The following is a 19,391-nucleotide window of genomic DNA, read 5'->3' on the forward strand; positions in this document are numbered from 1 at the left end:
CACACTGGTCCCAGCCAGCACACGTGCCAAGGTTGCAGCTCTGACACACATGACACTGGGTTCCCGAGCAATCATATGGCCTCCAGGCACCTGGGCTTTGGGCAGGCTCTGCAGACCCACCCGTGGGCTCCCAGGGAAGCATCAGGCGAAGGCAGCTTTCTGCTCACCGACATGATGTAGACCTCATGCTGGGCAGGCTAAGGGAACTGAGGGTAGAGGTCCTGACCTGAGTTCTGGCCACCTCAGCTCTGATATCGGGGGTCCTGCCACCAGCAGGACAGGCGGCCCTGGACAGCGGGGCTGTTCCCTAGCATCAGCCACAGTTGGGATGAGGGCACAACTCAGAGGGCGGAGCCTCAGAATCTCTTTCCCTGACTCCAGACTCCTCACCCAGCTTCCATCCAGATGCCCGAAGCATCCTTCAGAAAACACAGTGATTCAGCAGAAAGGTTTACAGCGTGTGCTGAATGTTCCTCCTCACGTCACTTTCACCTGCCCCACCACCACCCAGCCGCCCTGAAGTCCTTCCACGGCTCCTGGTGTTTCTGAGGCCTCGGCCCATCTTAAATATTGTCACCAAGATGACCGGGAGAGATGGGCGATGTGTGCGCTCAGTGCAGTGGCCACAAAGTAGGCCCAGGGGACATTTCAACTGTTCCTTTTGCAAGATCTCTGGTAATCCCTTAAAAGGGAGACAAATGCTTGGCAATCAAAAATGCAATCCAAAGTTAACACCCCAAAAATCACAGCTCCTGTGTCACCTGATTCTGCTCCCCATCCCCTGCCCCCACTGTAACATACTTTCTGGACTTGCCAACACTGGGGTTCTGTTGCATTTCACCTTTGGAGTTGCCAGTTCTAAGCACTGGACAAAAATCATTTCAGGGACATAATAGAAATTCAATGCAAAGGTTCCAAATGGACTAACCAAAGCAAAGAACATCTTGCAAACATTGGCCATGACTTCAACAGATTTTCAGAAGCATAACAAGCATGTATATACCCTTGCTAACATGGCGTGCTCTCCTTTGAGATCACATGGGGAAAAATGTGTATTTAACAGTATGCCTATTAACAACTATTTCCGCAAAATAAAAAAGTACACTGTCTTTGACCATAACAAAAACTCTAGAAGACATTTTTACAATGGAAATCATTAGGAATTTAATTATTTCCATGTATATATATATATATATATATATATATATTCTAGCTTTTCTACAATTATGGGGAATTACTTGCATAATAAAAATATTTTTTCAGTTAATACTAACTCTATAACAACTTTAAAAACACCTGTTTCAATAAAGTGGGCACTCAGAAGGGAGCTGACAGGGCTGAGTGGTCTCTCAAGTTTGCTTCCAGTGGCTTACACCCAGCCAGGCATGGGGACACCTGATCCAAGGAGGCTCCTCCACCTGTGGCTCCTGTGGCCATGGCCACATGTCCCCTCTGCTGCCCGGGGCTGGGCCAATGGCTCTGATGCACAGATCCACACACCAGGAACAGGCCTGCCTCCCCACAAGGAAAGCAACGCTGGGTCCCAGACAGATGAGGGCAACAACATGCATGATCAGGCTGCAGGAGGGCCTCCCTTCTGCCCTCAGGGTCAAAGCTCAGCCCCTCTGGATCAAGACACAAAAATCTAGGCCTACATATCAGCCATGATTAAGCCAGCACGTGGTGGGATGTTCATATGAAGTAATGAAGCAAAGTAAAAGTCAAAGACACTTATTTTTAAGCAGTGGTGATGACACTCACACAGATGCTCACATACACGCACACACTGTCTCTTACACATCCACCATCACTCATATTCCCCCACTGCTCTCACTAGTACTCACACAGTCTTACATACACGCACACTCCTGCATGTGCTGACACAGAACAGGGTGCAGAGAGGATGAGCCTCAGGCAGGAGGATGCCCAGAATGCAGGGGCCACCCCAGGGCCACCCCAGGACTTGGGCTGCTTCACAAGGTGGGACTGCACAACCCTGCAGCCAGCAGCCATGCCACCCACCCAGTGGGTCACTTTGTGCTGCTCAATAAAGTGAAATGATAGGTGGGTGGGAGGCTGGCTGACCAGTTGATCCTCATGTTCCCCAAAACCTCAGAGTAGAGCCAAAGAAAAGAGAGGCATCCAGCACGTTCCAACGTCTGCAGACTTCAAAGTGTGCTGGCAGTGCCGACCCGGCAGCTGCCGTCCACGTGCAGCACGGGGTTCACCCCGAGCCTCAGGGGTTGCTCCAGATGGGAGCCTCGGCCCTGCCGCCTGGTCCGCACGAGCCACGACCACGCCACACTCCCACGGGCTGGCCCACGGCTGCCCCTGCACACACGGGGGACCAGGAGGGCCTGAGCACCTTGGATGCAGGAAATGATGGGGCACAGGGGGGCAGGGTGGAGGCCCTGAGACCACCCTGCTAGATGCCCGCTGGCGGGGTGCCCAGCACCACCCTGCGGCGGCGCGCTCAAGGGCTGGCGGGGCCGCTGCGGCGGCCGGCGGGCAGGAAGCCGGGGCCGGGTTCCCGGAGGGTGCAGGGGAGGCCCTCCCGCAGGCGCCGCACGGTGGGGCCGGCCTTCCGGAGCACGGAGTCGAAGCTGTCCAGTCAGGCATCTGCTCAGCAGCGTGTGGGTCACGCGATTGATTTCCAGGAGGCCATCCAGCTCCTACAGAACCAGAGATGGGGTGTGAGGACAGAACCGGGCCTGGCACAGCGGCCTCCATCCCCTACACAGGCAGTGATGGTGGGAGCAGGGTGGGCAGGGCAGGGTGTGGGTGGTGAGGGGCTGCACCGTGGGGCCCGAGGTCTAGGCCAGGAGCACACGGGGGCCTGGCTGGGGACACGCACTTGCTGCCCACACCCCAGTTCAGCCCGTCCTCTCCACTGCTCCTGCAATGCCCTCCTTTTCATGATTGCCCCCTCAGGGCCACTGTCCTTTCTCCAGTGTGGTCACCTCCCCATTGTCCACTGCTGGCCTCCAACACCCTCACAGGGCAGAGAGCACTGGGATGTGTCCACAGCCACCCGCTGGCAGGCTGAATGTCAGGTGTTGGCCTGAGTCGGCATCCCTATATTCCAAAGCACAGCCTCACCACAGAGAGGCCAGCACATTCAGAGCCAGCCTCCCAGGCTGTTACACTGACTGTCCACAAACCTGCCCAGATCTGCACTAGCCACCACGCAGCAACCCGTCACATACAGCAACGGGGATATGGCTGGTCCAAACTGAGGTGCACCGTGCATGAGACACACAAGATTTCAGAAACCAAATGTGAAAACAAAGAATGTAAGCCACCGACGACAGTGTTCTTTTATAATGATTGTGTGTTGAACTGTTCATTTGGGGGCATAGTGGGTTAAATAAAATACATTATTAAAATTAATGTCCCCTATTTCTTTTTCCTTTTCTAATGTGATGTTTAAAACAATCTCCACAGCCATATTCTACTTGTACTGGGCGGCATGGGTCTCGGTCAAATCCTCAACCAGTGGTTTTCATCTGAATCATGTAGGACCAAGGCCAGGGAAGATACTGTGGCCCAGACCAAGCCAGTCTGCAGGAAGGGCCCCTGGGGGCCTCCGATCCCGGACAGCCGCAGGATCCTGAGGAAGCGCTGGAGGGCTCCCTCACCCCTGCCCCACAGAGATGCCCTCTGCTCTGAGGGTGCCCCAAGGGGACACCCGCACCCCAGAAGCTGCTTCTCAGGAACAAACAGTCTTCCTGGAGTCCTTGCCTGCATACTTTACTCTTGGAAGATTGAAATGGCACAGACTCCTTAATTTGCACTTCCTTCCCTGCTGCCGATCAGATTTTCTGTCCTTGATCACACTGCTCAGACACCCAGGGGACTTTCCTTCTTTAAAGTCCAACACTTTCACTACAATAGTTCTTGGTATTGGCCACCTTGGGTCAGTTCTCCCAGGCATGTGATTTGAAAAGTGCACTCCATTTTTCATTTCATCAAAGTTAATTCTTGAGATAACATTTTTAATTTTTGTTCCGTCTTGTTCCTTTGATTTTCATCCTCAGGGATGTCTATGTGTGTTGGATCTTCACTGACCATCTTCTACGTGATTTTCTCTCAATCCTTTTTGTCTCTCCTTTTCTTTCTTTCTATCTTTTTTTCTTTCTATCTTTTTTTCTTTCTTTCTTTCTTTCTTTTTTCTTTCTTTCTTTCTTTCTTTCTTTCTTTCTTTCTTTCTTTCTTTCTTTCTTTTTTCTTTCTTTCTTTCTTTCTTTCTTTCTTTCTTTCTTTCTTTTTTCTTTCTTTCTTTCTTTCTTTCTTTCTTTCTTTCTTTCTTTCTTTCTTTTTTCTTTCTTTCTTTCTTTCTTTCTTTCTTTCTTTCTTTCTTTCTTTCTTTCTTTCTTTCTTGAGGTATAGTCAATTTACAATGTTGTGTCAATTTCTGGTGCACAGCACAATTCCTCAGTCATATATGTACATACACATATACTCATTTTCATATTCTCTTTCACCATGAGCTACTAACAGATATTGAATATATTTCCTTGTGCCATACAGTATAAACTTGTTTATCTGTTTTATATACACCAGTCAGAATCTGCAAATCTCAAACTCCCAGTTTCTCCCTTCCCACCTCCCTCTCCACTGGCAACCACAAGTCTGTATTCTATGTCTGTGAGTCTGTTTCTATTTTATATATAAGTTCATTTGTGTTTTTTTTTTTTTATGGATCCACATATGGGTGATATCATATGGTATTTTTCTTTCTCTTTCTGGCTAACTTGACTAGAATGACATTCTCCAGGTCCATCCATGTTGCTGCAAATTATTTTATCATTTTTAATGGATGAGTAGTATTTCATTGTATAAATATTTCACAACTTCTATATCCAGTCATCTGTTGATGGACATTTAGGCTGTTTCCATGTCTTGGTGAATGTAAATAATGCTGTTATGAACACTGGGGTGCAGGTGTCTTTTTGAAGTAGGGTTACCTCTGGATGTATGCCCAGGAGTGGAATTACTGAGTCATATGGTAAGTCTATTTTTAGTCTTTTGAGGAGTCTGCATACTCTTTTCCACAATGGCTGCACCAAACTACAGTCCCACCAGCAGCGTAGGGGGGTTCCCTTTTCTCCACAGCCTCTCCAGCATTTATTGTTGGTGGACTTTTGAATGATGGTCATTCTGGCTGGTGTGAGGTGATACCTCATTGTAGTTTTGATTTGCATTTCCCTGATAATTAGTGATATTGAGCATTTTTTCATGTGCCTATTGGTCATTTGTATGTGTTCATAGAAGAATTGCTTGTTTTGGTCTTCTGCCCATTTTTGGCTGTATATAATCATGATCCCATGGCTCCAGAAAAGCAGGTAAAACACAAAATAATCAGCCCCTCAAGCTGTGACTTGAGGGAAAAAAAATACACTGGTCTCAGGGACAAGGAAAAAAAGAAGTAACCCACATTATATCACAGAAAAAACAACAACAGGACAGAGAAGAGCAACATAACCATGAACATGACATTGTCCAAACATATGAGAGCAACAAAACAAAACAAACAAACAAAAAGACAAGACAACCCAATTGAGGAGGAAACAATCCCAGACAAAGTGCTAATTTTCTTCAGTACAGAAGCTCTGTGGTTCTGCAGCAGGAAAAGGACCTGAATTTTTGGATATGTATTTTGAAGAATTTAGCAGTAAAGTGCCATGCATAATTTTCATTGAAGTGATTCATGACAGGACAGAAATGAAAAAGGACACAAATTAATATCACTTTCCACTTCTGGCTATAATGGAGGAAAAGGGACTCACTTTAACCTACCACCATAAATAATTAGAAAACTAGAAAAACTATATGGGAGGAAAAAGAAATGAGGTTAAGAGCTACAACTGGCCCGATGTACTACCTAAGAGCAGTTTCTGGGTCCATGTGAGGGTGAAAGAACCCAGACAGAGGCTGCTGCTCTCACCAAATTGAGGAGCCAGATACCTGAGTCCAGAGAGGGCAGGCATTTAGGATTTGTGGGTCAGGGTATGAACGAAGAGGAAGCCACACAGAAAGGAAGCCCAGAGAGACTCAGAGGGATCCCCTTACATGTCTGGCTGAGCACAAATCTGATCATGTGAGCGAATCAACTATCCCAGGTCAGAAAATAAACCACAGAGAAAGTAAGCAGAGGATTCTTCAAATCTTATACAGAGGTCAGAAGTGTTCATACTCCCACCAGCCAGAGAAGACAGACCTGTAATACATGGAGCACTGGGTAAAGTCTTCAGAAAACCATCACCTTATTCATGGGGTAAAATTAGCCATGAACTAAAGCTTGTTCTGGACTTACCCTAACAAACTCTAAAGGCCATCTTCCAAAGGATTTGACTCATTCCAAGTAGTTTAATTTCTAACCCCTCCAAAAAATATGACAGTGTTTAAAGAAGAGACAAAATCAAACACAGAAAAACAGTAAAATCAATAATGATCTGCAACCAATCAGAAATTACTATGCATGTGACGAATCAGGAAAATATTTTTTCTCCAATTTCTAGAGGGAAAAAAAGCAGACATTAGAAACAAATTATAGAGATGATGGACTCCGTATACAAACAAGTTAAAAGTTATTATAAACATGTTATAAGAACATTATAAAAACATACAGGTAAACAAACATGATGGGGGAAAAGTGAAAGATAAAATTCCGTCTATAGATCCAAGAAACTCAACAAATCCTAAGCAGGATAAATATAAAAGAAAACCACTCAGAGGCAAGTCATGGGCAAACGGCTGAAATCTAGGGGCGAAAAACCTTAAAATCAGCTGTGGGCGGGTTAGGACCAAAGGAGCTAGAGAAAAAGACATTACACACAGAGGAACAAAGGTGTCAAAGACAGCATGACTCGACATAAGTCACAAGGTAGTTTAGCAACATGTTTAAAGTACAAGGAAAAAAATCTCAACCTAAGAATCTATACCCAGTGAAAATATCTTTCACAAATGAAGATGAAAGAAAAAAAAGTAAAACGAACCGTTTCAGACATCAAAGCTGACAATTCATCACCAGTAGCCCTGCTTGAGGAAATGTTAAAAGTTTTTCAGGCAGAAGGAATAATCCAGCTGGAAATCTGTGTTGACACAAAGAATAGTGCCAGAAATAATGAATATATGAGAAAATTTAAAAATTTCTTTTCTCATTTTTAAAATCTCTTTCAGAGTTAAGTGACTGTACTTAAAAAGACAGTACGTAATGTGGCATTTATGATGCACATACAATTAAAATGTATGACGACACAGTGTGATGGAGGGGAGGAGAAACAGAAGCATACCACACATCAAGGGGCATTTTACCTGAAGGTATACACTGGTAACTTACAAATGTACGCTGTACATCCAGGCACAGCTTCTAAAAATATATAGTAAATAGGTATATTAAATAAACCAAGAGAAGAGATAAAATGCGATTATTTTTAATGCAAATTAATCTCAAAGGATGTAGGAAATGAGATGTAACAAAAGACTATGAACAGAGGAACTAACAGAAAAATAGTAGGATGGTAGTTTTAAACTCAATCATGTAAATAATTACATTTAAAGTAAATGATCTGAACATATTAATTAAATGACAGAAAGTAATTTTCTTATTTTTCAAAAAAGAAAATTTAAACATGTGCTGTCTAAAAGGCACTTTAAACACACACAAAAAGATGAGTCAAAGGAAAAGGGTTGGGGAAGTTACACCATACAAACACTAACCCAAAACTAGCCCAGAGGGGCTGCAGTGTTATCAAAGTGAATTCAAAACAACCAACTCCACCCCCCAAATCTGAGGGATAAAGACAGACATTTGATAACGCATCCAAAGGCTGTAACAGTCCTAAGTGTGTATCAAATAACAGAGCTTCAAATTACATGAAGAAAAAGCTGACAGAAATTCAAGTAGACAAATCTGTAATTATAGTTGGAAATCACAACAGTCCTCACTGAACAAGAGAACAAAAAACAAGGATTGAACACTAGTGGTGTCCTGTCAAGTGTCCCCCCATCTTGTGTCACTGGTCACACCCTCTGCCCCACTCGTGATCCAGGCCGCGGTGCTCAGCCCAGCTTCGCTCAGCAACTGCTCTGTGTAACAAAAAGATGTCTGCATTACCCACCTTGAGGCACCCGGGAGAGGAAGGTAAATTTCAGATCTGCTCAGCCTCCCAGGGCTGCGGGAAGGGGGCCCAGATGCCTACCACTCCTTGTCATTCACCATGTTGTTGAATGCTCAGCATCAGTGGCCAGTTATTAGTGTTCTCCCAGGCTCCTGTCTCACACCTAGTACTTAGTAGATGTTCACATGCTTTCCCTAGGGCAGCCTTAACAAGTTACAACCAACTAGGGGGCTTAAAACAGCACAAATTCATTTCTTTCATAGTCCTGAACCCAGAATCCAGCAGCGTGGGGTCATCGGAGTCACATCACTTCTGGAGGCTCGGGGAGAATCACTCCGTGATGTGGAGGGTAACCCTTATCCACCTGTCTTCCTGGCCTCTCTTCCCCATGTGTCTGTGCATCAGTCTCTGTTCTCTTATAAAGACACCAGTGGTTGAATTAAGGGCCCACCCTAGCCCAGTATGGCCTCATTTTAACTTACATCCTAATTATATCTGCAAAGACTGTCTTTTTAAATACGATGTGACTCTTGGGAGAACACTGTTCAACCCAGGACAGTGATGGATAAACATGAGAACCGCTGGGTTCCCTGATGTCACCTCCACACATCCTGCTGCTGATTTGAAGACTCGGGTCAAGCTCACCCATGAATGTCCACACGCCTGTTCACCCAACTTCCCCAAAGCATGAAATTAGACAGTAAGACATATTCTTCTGGATTAAGACACTGAGAGCTGACGAAATGCAAACATTCTTAACTCTTTAGTTTGACTGAAAGGTGAGACATTTTCATTGAGATAGTAACTGAGGCAAGCCTCAGTTGAAAGGAAATGTTCACTAAGAAGGAAGCACTGGGAGAGGGTGGGAGGAGCTTCGACTCCAGGGAAAAGGAGAGGAAGGGAAATATAGTGAAGCCCAAAGAAAAACATCACCAGCTTTAGAGTTTTGCTTAAGGTGGACCCATTGAGAGGAGTTCATAAAGTTACACAGAGAGAAGACGGGTCAGAGGTCCAGCAGCCACACTTAGGTTCTCGGAGGGCCCGGAAGACCTGCCACTCCCCACGCCGGCACACTTTCCCGGTGAGCCAGAGCATCTGTTCACTCAGCGGGCGCTGTTCAACACTCCCGTGGGCGCCGCCCCCCACTTGTCATGCGGAAGCTGCGGGGCCCTGACGGGATGATGACGGCAGTGGGGCTTGGAGGTGCCGACACCATGCTGGACACAGGACTCAGTAATTCCCTCATTTACTCTAACCCTCACAACCCCTTTATGACGTTGATTCTTTACTGTTTCCCTGTTTGACAGATAAGGAAGCTGAGGTTGGAAGAGGAGTGACTTTTCAAATACTAATTACTGGTGATGGAGGTGGGGCCCAGGTCATCCATCTCCAAAGCATAAAGACCTTAACACACAGAGGATCCAAGAAAATGGACATAGACTCTGATGGGCGACGCTTTTCCACTTGGTTTTTTCTTCATCTTGTTTACCAAGGTGTTTTCACTTTCTTACTTGAAATGTTAAGACTACCTTGACCTCCTTGCAAATTATCAGCTGGATAGAAGGTCAGATGCCAGATGGTCCCAAGGTCCCTCTGACCCTATGACATTGTGAACTGCTATAAATAACAGCCAGATACCCTTCAAGCTTCCGCTTCAAAAGGATAAGCCTGCACGTTATGTTCAGTCACTGACTCCCAACAGCATAGGCTGCCATCTCCCAGCTGACCCCCCCTTTGGTGGATATGTAGAAAAATGATGTAAGCCAAATCAGAGCTTGGGCTCCAATGACATACCTTATATGGATGGTATTTACGTACTTTACATGCTTTTTAGTAAACTCATGAGTGTCCCGTTTCCTAAACTCCAGGTAGTAGAAATGAAAACTTGCAACATAATGGAAAACTTTGGAACTGAAAGTTGACTCACACTCCCCCTCCTACATAAAACTCTGCTCTGCTCTGCAGACGGTGAGGAAAACTGATGATGCAATAAGTGTAGTTCCGTCCCTAAAATCACTTGTGACTTCATCGATGAGATAATATACAGAGAAGAAATCAAAAAGCCAGCATTAATACGTTAGTGCTTTGATAAGCTCTGTGGGGATTGTCTCAGGCTGAGCTCCCCCAGAAGCAGATCCTAAGACAAAGACGTGTGTGCAAGCCTGTTTAGGGTATGTTGTTAGGAAGTTCCTGGGGGAAGGAAAAGTAAAAAGTGGAAAATGCTATTTCAAGTGAAATGAAAAGAATTCACCAGCCCCTGCTTAAACCATGTGGGCAGGCACAAAACGCCACCTTTCCTATGGTTTCACTCATAGGGAACACCCAGGAGAGGTAAAGACCCCTAGAGAGGAAGAGGACTCAGGGTTGTCAGGGGCTGGGGGAGGAAGGAAGGGGAGTGATCGCTTTGGGTCCAGGGTTTTATTTTGAGGAAAGAAATAGAATAAAAATAGATGGTAGTGATGGTCGCACAGCATGTGAATGCAATTAATGCTCCTGAATTGCACAATTAAAAAGGGAAAAAAATCTATATTTTATTAAAGGAAATGGAAAATGGAAAAATAAAGGATGCCATAAATGATGTGAAACAAACAAACTAAACTAAAGAAGAACAAAACAAAAACAACTTCAGGGGTAGGAAAGTCAAGTTCGGGTGGGGGAGGGGATTCATGGTGGGATTTTGGAGAAGAAGGTGTAGGTGGGGGCAGAGGGGGCTCAGCCCTAGGGGATGATGATGCCTGAACTGGTTCTCCACTGCCCAGCGGTCCAGGTGCAGGTGCAGGAGCTGCAGGATCTTCAGAAGCAGCAGGATCTTGAAGTTCAGCAGGAGCAGCAGGAGGGAGCTCGTGGTCTCCTGCTGGATACTGGTGGTCCTGCTTTTGGTCTCTGGCATCTTCCCCTGCCCCCGCCTGCTCTGGACCTGTAACTGTTGGACGTGGAGAGAGCTTTAAGTCTAGTGGAAGTGCTCATGCTGTGAGAGAGGAAAAATGTACCCACGTGCCTCTTTCCATGTGACTTTTCAAGGACAGAAATCTTCCCAGAGCTTTGCAGACAGCTCCCACCCAGCAAGTGCCCACAGGATGTTTTCTGTGACTGAATTCTTCCAGACAGGTGGTCTGAGGACAGTCTTTGCTCTGGTCTCAACAGCAGCCTTTGGGGACTCCTCCCTATGTGGCCCAGCCCTCGGACCTCCCTCACCTACACACATGCACCAGCCCCGCCCTTCTAACCTTTGGGCTCTGCTTTGGGGGGCTCCTGGTCCTCTACCTGACTCCCCGGGAGGTGGGCACGGTGCTCCAGGTCAGAGCCGGGGGTGCTGAGCTGCCCCTCAGCCCCAGGCAAGGTCCTGGGGAGAGACCTGGGTGGTGTCTGGGCAGGAGGCCGTGGTGGTGTGGAGCCCTCTGTATCCAGACTCATCCAGAGCCTGCGCTGGCCCTCCAAAGTGTGGCACACCAGCCCCTCACTCGGGGAGGTGGCATGGGTGTCCTGGTTCCCTGGATCCTGAGGTGTCTGGCTCTGCAAAGACAGTGACTGGCAGCCGGCCCAGCCCGGAGGTCTCAGAGCTCTGCCCGGCCAGGGCCACTCCTGCTTCTGCCCTACTCGACCCTCTACTGCTAGATCAGACTGGGTCCTTGGTCAACTGATTCACCCGGGAGGCAAGAGACACACCCAGAGGGCATGGGCACCACCTCGGGCAGCAGGGCCCTACCCTGGCTCTCCACAATCCTGCCTGCCAGCTTGGACCCGGGTTGTGGATGTGACCAGCCCCCCAGGGCTCTGACCCTTCCTCAGCCTGCTCTTTCTTGAGGCAGGACCCCCCCCAACATGACTGCCCCACCTCCACCAGTCAGGAAGGGGCTGTGGGGCTACCCGGGTGGGATCTGAGTGGTGGCCTGGCCTGGGCTGGCCTGCTCTGGGCCTCCCTGTGTTACCTTTCGTCCCTCTGGCCAAAAGGCCAGAGGCCCCTGAGGTGAGACCTGAACCACTGTCTGCACTGTTGACAAAGGCCGTCACTGCGGGCTCTCCGAGGGCCGCTACCTCAGGATCTCGGGGTGCAGCAGAACATGTCTTGAGTTGAGCTGAATTGACCAACCAAGTGAGCTAAGGGGGCTTCTCTACAGAGCTGGTGCCTGGTGATCTAGGTTCCAAGTTCTGTTGGGTTCTATTGCCAGGGAAGTGAGGTGACTTCCTGGGGTCCCCTTCCCCAAGCTTCCTCCTTACACAGAGCTCCCCAAGGGCCTATCTGAGCCGCAGATGGCTCACTTCCCACCCCATGCCATGTCTACACACAGTGACACCAACTCGGCCCTCCTTATAGTGCTGGGGAGGCCTGGATGCAGCCAGGCCCGCAGCTCTCAGGACCGAGCTGGGTTCAGACCTGGCTCCCCCACTAGCAGTGCTGTCACCCTGGACAAGCCACCTGCCTCTCAGGGTCTCTCCAGTTCCCCCATCAGCCCAGTGGGCATCATTCTGGCCCCTGCTTCCTGGGGGAGCCATCTTGTCTCTAGACCCATAAACACCTACCGCACCTGTCAGCCCTGTGGCCTGGCTTCACAGGGAGCTCATGCACAGACTAAGCAAAGGAAAGGCCCCACAGAGGGCTGGTGGAGCACAGGGCACACCCCACACAGGCCGGGGTCTGCCCTGTGCTCTGGGGAAAGTCACCCTCCTTGCCGCCTGCTTCCCAGCTCCCTGTTGGCGGGTTGAAATTAAACACAACTCTGACATCATCCGTTCCAGCATGCAACCTCCTAGGTCATTCTGTCGTGTCAGATTCAGGCCCAGTGTCCCATCTCGGCCTCTGGGGTGGGCTGCCCCACAGTGGCTCCCTTCTTTTTTACCTTCTGGTCACACATCCTTGTGTGATTCCAACACACTCCTCTGCAGGGTGGTGGACACTGGGACCAGGTTCTGACATGTAGACTGACTTGTGAAAATGTGTGTGACTTCCACTCATTCCCATCTCCAGTGTTCATTCTCTCTCTTTCAGTGCCTCTCTGTCTGTCTTCTGTCTCTCTTTGTCTCTCTGTGTTTCAGTCTGCTTGTCTCTTTCCTCTATGAATGTGTGTATATATTTATGTGTATATGTGTGTATTTATGTGTGTGTATTTTTAGAACCCAGGGCAGGTCACTGCTGAAAATGCCTTGATGACATACTGATTGTTTTAAATTCATGTTACTGAAGAAAAAACATCTTTGAAAGTTGTGCAAGCACTTTGATGGGGTCAGCTCTAAGGATCAGCACTGCTGGGGAAGGGATGCACCTGTGGCCATTTGATGACTCCTGTACCCTGTTCCCCCAGAGAGGAGTGTCTGTTCACTCTTCCCTCTAGGGGATGTGCTGGGGCCTCTGCCTCCTCACGTTGTCACCAGGGCTGGTTGTCACCAGGCTAAAGCCCTGCCAGTGTGATGGTGACCAGCATTGCCTCGCAGGGGGTCCGTGTGCATGTGTCCTCACCTGAGAGTCGAGCATCTCTAACACACACTGGCCACCTGCACTGCCTCTCATTGGAACTGCTTGTGTGTGTTCTGTTTCTTTTCAGAACACTGGGTTTTGAGAGGTTTTTAGACCTCATGTGTGTGAAACCTTTCTCTGACCTCGGGTCATGAACAATGTTTTTTCCAGGTTGTAATTTGTCTTTCCAGCTGTCTTTCTTGGTCTTTGTTTGTTTTTTGGTTTTATTTTGCCACAGGAAGAGCTAAGTATCTCCCTCTGGCTCTGGTTTCACACTTAGAACAGCAGTGCCTACCCCAAAATTATGCACATAGTTACTAAAAAGGCTTCATTTAGTATGTCTCATCTATAATCGATCTGGATTTTCCTCTGAAAATACAAAAATGCTAATTCATTTAAAAACAAAAAAATTCACCCGTCCCAGCTTAAGATATGTGGGCAGAAAAAAAAAGCCACCTTTTACTATTTCATTGATAGGGAAACTCCAGAATAGGTAAAGACGGAGAAAGGGGATGAGGGCTTGTCACGGGCTGGGGGAGGGAGGATGTGGGGTGAGCTTTGGATACAAGCTTTTACTTTGAGGAAGGAAATAGTCTGAAACCAGACAGAGGTGCTGATCTCACAGCATTGTGAGTGCACTTAATGCTCCTAAACTGCACAACTTAAAATGGGAAAAGGCTAAACTTAATTCTTGTAGACTTAAACCATAAAAATAGATGATACATAATAGAAAAGAACAAATCTGACTCCATATTAGATCTCTTCCTGTGGCTTTAACCCTGTGCCCTGTTTTCTAGGCTTAGTCTCGTCTGTCTGGTAAACAGGAGAGCCTGTTCTCAAGGCTCTGATCTTTAAGCAGATTAACACTTTTGCACTGATACAAAGACAGCAAGTTGCCGAATAGAAAGTAGCTTGTTTTGTTAGAGGTTTTACACGGGGCACCATGACTTGACCCATGTGGACAGCTGTAGACCAAGAACATGGCCTACTAATGTCCTGGAGAACCATCTTCCCCAAGTCAGACTTTAGTCTCCTTTTCTACTAAAAAGGGGAGGGGCTGTGGTTGGTTGTTGCAAACTTCTTAGTGCAGGAATTCTTTGTTTTTGGAATCCTTTGCAGCTGTCCATGTGGGTCAGGTTATGGTGCCCCTGTAAATCCTCCAACAAAACAAAGGTTATTCCCTATTCTGCAACTTGTTATCTTTATAGGAGTGCAAAAGTGTTCATATCCTTAAAGGTCAGAGCCCTGAGAATAGGCTGTCCTGTATATTTCAGGCTAAAGGCAACATTGTTTTACAAAAGCTGCAGAGCTAGTGAGACTAAGCCTAGAAAACAGGGCACAGGGTAGAAGGAAAAGGAACAGATTTAGTAGTCAGATTTGTTTTTTTCTACTATAGTGCCTTTTGGTGAGAGGTAAGAGGTTGTTTCCAGGTGGGTCCTCCTCTGCCTAGGCTGGGGTTCAGGCAGGAGCCCTGCCAGGTTCACCATGACTGTGGACCTGATCTCCCACAGAGAAAGTAACAATTACCAGTGATTAAAATTACCTGTCAAAGTCCCTTCAATTGCCTGTAAACTATATGGCGGGGCGGAGGCGGACAAGGAACTTCTCATTGGCCCATCAACAGTCTCCCCAATGCAAGGGACCAGTGTCATGACTGGTTCCAAGGTGGCCTGGCTAGTGCAGCTACCTGCTTGGCTCTCCAGCCTTGGGCTCCTAACAAGGACACTTTCAAATCTCCTGTCCCTTTTCCCTCTGCCACGGCGTGAATGAACGTGGTCCCTGCAACCACCTGGGCTGAGCTCAGGCCACACACATAGCCCGATTCACACAGCCCACTGCCTACTGTCCATCTCCAGGCTCAGCTGCACCCTTACCCTCTCACAGGTTCCTGTGCCTCCACTCTCAGGGTCCGGATCACCATCTGGGCCACCCAAGGCCCACAGGCCAGTGGCAGGCAGCCCAGGACCACCCTGACCCCCAGGCTCAGATGAGGCATGGTGTGGGGGTTAGAGTGCCTGAGCTGGAATTGGAACTGCCCCCAGCCTGGCCTGCTGTGCCCTGTAGCCTCAGACTGTGCTGTGCACACTAGGCCAGATCCCCGCTGGTGGCAGTCACCATGGTGACCAGAGCCCAGACTTCCTCGCCCCACTCACGGGGTAAGGGGTGAGGGTGTCAGCTCCAGGTAGGGGTGCACTCTGAGTGAGGGGGATCCCGCAGTTAGGACAGGCTGAGGGGTGAAGGGGACCATATCAGAATGTTGGGGGTCCTGCAGTGAGGCATGAGGAGTATGCTTGGGGTTTGAGGGCCAAAGGTTAGTACTAGCGGGGTGGAGTGTGGGGGTAGGGACCTCCTTGTGACAAGAAGCCCCGTCGTGGGGGTGCAGTCTGAGACTGGGCCTGGCCGGAGGTTGGGGGGCAAGCAAGGGGAGTGGGGCTGGGGTGTGTGGCCTGGCCCAGGGCCGGTGGTGGTCCTGGTTGAGCCAGGACCTGGTCGGTGACGGAGTGGGGTCATTGGGGATGGAGACCCAGCAGGGCGGGCAGAGGGGTGGGCCCGCTCTACTGACCTAGCCCGCCCCGGCCGGCTGGGCCCCACTCACAGAGAACCAGACAGTGGGAGCCCCACCCCGAGCGTCCGCCCTGCAGGCCTGAGGAGGAGGGGTGCAGATGCGCAGATGCCTGACCCCGCCCGGCCTGTGTCGAAGCTGGACGGGAGCCGGGTGCTATTGGACCAGCTCCTGAGGAGGAACGAGGCTTGGGGTCTGGGCCGCTGCTTGCCGTCGCCTCCGCTGCCATCGCTGGGCAGGTAAGGGGGTGCTGGTGGGGGCGTGTAGGTCAGGGAGCTGGCGGGTGAGGCCTGGGCTGCCCAGCTGGGGAGGAGCACAGGGAGGGGTGCATGGGTGAGGCCCAGCCACGCTGACCATTAGGACCCTGAGGCTGGTGTGGGCCGCCACCATAGTTCGTGGTGCCTTCGCCCAGTTAGTAGTCCCTGAACCCCGTTTCTTTGCTGCCGCTTGTACCCGGGTTTGGGTAAGCGGGTGCAGCCCCGGGAGGTGGGAGGGCACTAGAAGGCCCTGGAGCACTACCCTCTGGCCCTCAGATCATGGCTTGCTCGCGGGAGACAGGTGCGGGGCTGTCAGGGGCCAGGGGTGGCAGTACCCTGGCAGCAGCAGGGAGAGGGGTCTGCTCCTGGGAACTGTCAAGTTGCTCCCATCTACCCCACGGCCTGTCCTGGGGGCGGCCTCTAAAGCCCCAGGTTTGCAGGACTCAGGTTACAGGTCAGTCTGCTTTTGGGAGGAAGGCATGGTGCGGTGAGTGTGCGAGGGCGGTGGTAGCGACAGCGGAAAGTGGCAGCAAATCCCCGTGCTTGCACAGGGCAGCCCCAGTCCCACCATCGCCGCCTCCATCCCCTGACAGCACAGCTGCTGCTTTCCAGGAGCAGGCTGACCTGTAAACTGAGTCCCGCGATCCTGGGTTATCAGAGGCCGAGACCAGGACAGGCCGCAGGGGAGTTTGAAACAAATCCATAGACTTGCATGGGCAGACCCCTAAACCCCTGGTTGTTTCTGCTGCCTGTGACCACACCGAGCCCGCCTCCCGGGAGCAGGCTGACCTGGGGACATGCCTGGGACAGTAGAGTCTGCCTCCAGGCCATGCTGTGGGGAAGATGGGGACAAATCGACCAGTTTGCCAAGGGCAGTGCCCCTCTCCCTGCCACAGGCCCAAGTTCATGGGACACTTTTCCAGGTCAGTTGGCTCCGGAAGGCAGGTGCGGTTGCAGTTAGAGGGCGGCGGGGGGAGGGGTGCTGACCCTCCTCCAGGTGGCAAGTGGACTTGCTCCATCTCCCAGGGGCCTGTCCTGGGGGCGGCCTCTGCTGCCCCAGGTTCACAGGAAGCATGTGTTCATGTCAGCCTGCTCCTGGGAGGAGGGTGCAGTTTGGTCAGGAGGCAGTGTCAGCATCAGGAAAGCACTTTAGGAGGACCGGGCTCTAGCCTAGGGTAACTCACTCTCCTTCTTTCTTCTCTTGCTTCCTCAGTTGGTGGCTGTAGTGGCTTTTCCAGTATAGGTTACTACCAGATTTTGAACATAGGTTTCTGTGGTATACAGAAGAATCTTAAAAAAAAACTGTTGTACATTTAGTGCTAATATTTGTAAATCTCAAACTCCCAGATTTATCCCTTCCCACCCCATTTCCCTGGTAACCATAAGATTGTTAACCAAGTCTGTGAACCTGTTTCTGTTCTGTAGATGAGTTCATAGTGTTGTCCTTTTTTTGATTGCACATCTGAGTCATATCATTTGGTATTTTTCTCTTTCTGGCTCACTTCACTAAGAATGATGATCTCTAGGTCCATCCATATTGCTGCAAATAGCACTCTTTTAACCTTTTTAATGGCAGAGTAGTATTCCGTTGTATAAATACACTAGTTCATCTTCATCCAGTCACCTGTTTCTTCATTTAGGTTGCTTCCACGTTTTGGCTATTATATATATAGTGGTGCTATGAATACTGGGGTGCAGGTACCTTTTTGCATTGGAGTTTCCTCTGAATATATACCCAGAAGTGGGATTGCTGGATCATAGTGTAAGTCTATTTTTAGTTTTTTGAGGAAATTCCATACTGTTTTCCATAATGGCTACACCAAACTACATTCCCGCCAGCAGTGTAAGAGTTCCCTTTTCTCCACACCCTCTTCAGCATTTATCATGCATGAACTTTGAAGTGACGGCCATTCTGACTGGTGTTTTGTAGTTTTGATTTCCATTTCTCTGGTAATTAGTGATACTGAGCATTTTTACATGTGCCTATTGGCCATTTGTAGTCTTCATTGCAGAATTGCTTCTTTAGGTCTTCTGCCCATTGTTGGATTGGGTTGCTTGTTTTTTGTTATTAAATTTTATGAACTGTTTATATATTCTGGGAATTAAGTGTTTATCAGTTGAATCATTTACAGATACTGTCTCCCATTCTGTAGGTTGTCGTTTTGTTTTGCTTATGGTTTCCTTTGCTGTGCAGTTTCCTTTGCTATAAGTTTAATTAGCCTTTAAGTTTAACAGCTCATACATCTTAATAACAAAAAACAAACAGCCCAATTCAAACTGGGCAAAGACATAAACAAGCGATTCTCCAGTGAAGACATACAAATGGCCAATAGGCACATGAAAAAATGCTCAGTGTTGCTAATTATCAAGGAAATACAAGTTAAAACTAGATAAGTTATCATCTCACACCAATTAGAATGGCCATCATGCAAAAGTCATTGCATATGTCATTCAAAAATCATAGCACACATCATTAATTATGGGGGCTTTTTCTGCTAGTCACACTCGAGTTTAAATTCCAACCCAGCTACTGGCTGTAAAAAACCAGGGAATTGTGTCCAATGAATACATATCTGTATTTGTCATTTTCCCTCATCAGGGTGGTTTCTCTTTCATATATGAAATGATAAGCATATAATTTACATTGATTTTTATGCATACATTCACATATAATAGCCACAAAATACAAGGCCACTTAAAAAAAATACTCCTTTTTTCTTACCGTAGAATGTGTTCAAACCTTTAGCAGCAGATTCAGCAGTTATAGGGTTAACAGTACAGCTGCCACCCCTCCCTGTCCTGGAGCCTCACAGGGACACTGCGAGGCTGAAGAAAAGATTTTTTCCTCCAGTTTATCTAAAGCTTTTCTTCAGTCCTGGGATTGTTTTAATATATAATTTATTCATTTTTTAATGGAGGTACTGGGGATTGAACCCAGGACCTCATGCGCACCCTGCGCCACTGAGCAACACTCTCCCCGGCCAGGCCTGGAATTG

This window comes from Camelus bactrianus, chromosome 31, assembly GCF_048773025.1.
Source record: "Camelus bactrianus isolate YW-2024 breed Bactrian camel chromosome 31, ASM4877302v1, whole genome shotgun sequence".
NCBI lineage: Eukaryota > Metazoa > Chordata > Mammalia > Artiodactyla > Camelidae > Camelus > Camelus bactrianus.